This window comes from Colobus angolensis, unplaced genomic scaffold (assembly GCF_000951035.1).
Source record: "Colobus angolensis palliatus isolate OR3802 unplaced genomic scaffold, Cang.pa_1.0 Scaffold184, whole genome shotgun sequence".
Lineage (NCBI taxonomy): Eukaryota > Metazoa > Chordata > Mammalia > Primates > Cercopithecidae > Colobus > Colobus angolensis.
Window position 1 is genome coordinate 4,379,785 of NW_012114977.1, and position 3,295 is coordinate 4,383,079.

Consider the following 3,295-nt stretch of genomic DNA (forward strand, 5'->3'; position numbering starts at 1 on the left):
TACCAGGTGGTGGGTGGGGAGAAGGGGAGCGTTGAGGTTATGCAGAGAAGAAATACAAAAATGACAGTCACTGGCCGGGCGTGGTGGCTCACGCCTCTAATCTTAGCACTTGCGGGAGGCCAAGGCAGGTAGATCACCTGAGGTCAGGAGTTTGAGACCACCCTGACCAACTTGGTGGAACTCCGTCTCCACTAAAAATAAAAAATTTAGCTGGGCGTGATGGCAGGAGGCTAAGGCAGGGGAATCACTTGAACCTGGGAGGTGGAGTTTGCAGTGAGCCAAGATCGTGCCATTGCACTCCAGCCTGGGCAACAGAGCGAAACTGTGTCTCAAAAAAAACCACCACCATCACCACCAACAAGAAATTACCAGTTATTATACTAGCACCCTCCCTAACCCCTCATCCCCAGATCCACTGGAAAAATGGAGGAAAGTCCGGCGGGGACACTCCTTTAGCCCAGTCGTGTGGAGTGGTGGCACATACCAGTGAAGGCGTTGAAGCCAGCCCTTCATGCCTTTATCTCCCCCCATTTTAGACAATCAATGTTTCAGTTGACTGTTCCGCTTCCCTATCAAATTAGTACTCTAAGGATATCTCTCTGCCCATTGAAAAACATTATGCGCTGAACGGCATGTTTCTTGGTCCAAGGAAGTGAGGCTTAATGGTCCAAGCTAGAATAATACCTTGTTTCAGTTCTTTTATATTAGTAGCACTCTGGGCATTTGCAGCCTCCCCTAGGTAAGCAAAAGACAATCCACAGTCAGTTTCTGTTCCCGTGGAGACTCACCTGTACCCCCCAGGGCACTGCCCTCAGTCTCACTTTCCAAGAATGTTCAGGGCCTCCCCATCAGGGAATCTGCCTTACAGCCATAGGCAGTCTGTGTCTCCCGCTGGCAGACAGAACAGCTCTTGTTGGAGTTATGCTCTGAGAGACAGCAAGAGGAATGTGTTTCGATTCAGCCCATCTCTGCATCGCTGTGGTTCCCCCATATCCACTCATTTTATTTAATGGCCTCTGGTGACCACCTCAGTGGAGTACATGGTGGTATCTCTTGCTGATTGCAATGACTTTCCAAACCTGAGGCAGGGTCTACTGAGCAGTATGGATGTGTCCTGCTTTAACGCACTCCTCAAGTCCCCCTAGAGATTGCCATAGGGTCGGGCCCCATATGGACATCCCTTCAATAGGCCAGTTTTCCATTACTCTTGGAAACAATGGAGAATGTAGAGACAAATATCCAAATTTAATATACTTTATTTGGAAAGCAAGAATTGCAGTGCTTGGCATACACAAAGACCAACTTGTCTTCGGTATGTCCAAAGACCAAAAAAAGAAGTTGAGAGGTTTTTTTAAAGGAGAAGTTCTGGCCGGGCATGATGGCTCACGCCTGTAATCCCACCACTTTGGGAGGCCAAGGCAGGTGGATCACGAGGTCAGGAGATCAAGACCATCCTGGCTAACATGGTGAAACCCCATCTCTACTAAAAATACAAAAAAATTAGCTGGGCGTGGTGGCAGGCGCTTGTAGTCCCAGCTACTTGGAAGGCTGAGGCAGGAGAATGGCCTCAACCCAGGAGGCGGAGCTTGCAGTGAGCTGAGATCGTGCCACTGTACTCCAGCCTGGGCGACAGAGCGAGACTCCGTCTCAAAAAAAAAAAGAAAAAAAAAGGAGAAATACTAAAGTATTTTTTTTCCAGAAAGTTCACTGGTGCTGTCAAATTTGAAGAAGTGGCAGGCTCTGACTGGTGAGTGATTGCAGTAGGTCAAGCTGGTCTTAGAGCAGCAGCAGGTTGTGTCAATAGATATTAGATAGAACTATTAATAGTTTCAGGTTATGGCTACCAGGCTTACAGAAAATTGCAGTTTGGGGGTAATACAGTGATGTTTTTCCCCATGACCTCTTGACTCTGTTTTAGTTGACATTTAGAATGACCCGATTTGTGTGATCAACTTTCACATTCTCCTTCCCAACTCTATGACCGGGATGTTGATGACTGTCCATGAGCCAGAAAAAAATCCAAGTACGGGGGCTTTTGCTGCTCTTCAAATCTTCCATCAACACTAGGAAAACAGCATGCAATCCAACCCACCCAGCCGATTTGCCTTTGCCTTCCTCAATCAGAAGGGTGGACTTCCAAATAGGATGCTGTCCATTCACCTAGGAACGATGGTCTATAAACTAAGTAGCTCTTGGTCAGTCAGTAAACAGCTGTGTATAGGGAAGTGTCCAAGTGACCCTAGAATCCAGCAGTTCTAGAGTCAGTCTGAGAGGAACAGAGGCTCCCTGCTCATGAGTGTCTCCTCTTTGCCTTCCTTAGGCACCAGGATCCCATATAAACCGTTTCCATTTTGTAATAGAACTCTTCTGGGACTGCCCTCCCCGTTACAGCTTTTCCAAGATCACTGAAGACATCACGAGTTTTTCAGGTTTCAAGATTATTTTATGTCCTTCAGTCACAGGGGGAGCTTCAGTTAGTGTTCCATCGCAAGCTAGTAAGAGCCTCTCAAATGGAAACTTTATAGTCTAAAGGCCCAGTTCCCAGGAGGTGCTCACAGCCTTTTGCCATTAGCCCTAGTCAGTGTCCCACATAGCGCACAGAGAATGCGTCGTTACCTGCAGTCTGGTTTCTAGTCTACACTGTGTGGTCCACCCTCCAGGGCCAAGGGGCCTGAGGTGCTCTAAAGACTTTCCTGCAGGCTTTGGTGGCTCTGCATTAATGCTGTCAGTCTTCCTGAAGTCCCCGTCTTCTCACTCCCTGCCTGGATCTGCACCCAGCACACGTTCCTGACCCCACAAACTCCTCAGTGCCAGAGAGATCTGGCACACATTTCTGATCCTAACTCAGGGCCTGGGGCCTGGCAGGTGCTCAGGGTGCTCCATCACTCAAATCCAAGCCTGTGGAGAGGATGACATTTCAATCCCAGGTTTCTCACGAGCCATAAAACCTTAGTTTCTATAGTGCTATCCTCTTCTATCCACCATGTGAGGGGTCAGGAGCCGACTGACCCCAAGGGTCTAGGAGTCGTGCCATTGACCTGACTGCCTAGGCTTACCAGCTGGCACCCTTCAATATCTCACATTGGGTCTGTAATCACAGCGGCAGTGTGCTTAACTCGATGGGGAGGTAAGTAGCCCAAGGTCAGACAGCTGGACCTGGGTAGACACTAGACTTGGGGACAGACTTTGGAAGCCACTCCCCTGATTCCCCTGTCTCCATGGGGCCTCAGTACTAGAGCCCTCAAGGTTGGTCAGGGAGTGTTTGTGCCTTGACCATGCAAAGGGTGCCAGGCTG

At 49.0% G+C, this 3,295-nt stretch overlaps 1 protein-coding gene across 1 annotated transcript in view; it reads left to right on the plus strand.

Annotated features, from left to right (window-relative positions):
• Positions 1–3,295, plus strand: part of TNFRSF10C (tumor necrosis factor receptor superfamily, member 10c, decoy without an intracellular domain) — a 41,229-nt gene that overhangs the window by 2,665 nt on the left and 35,269 nt on the right.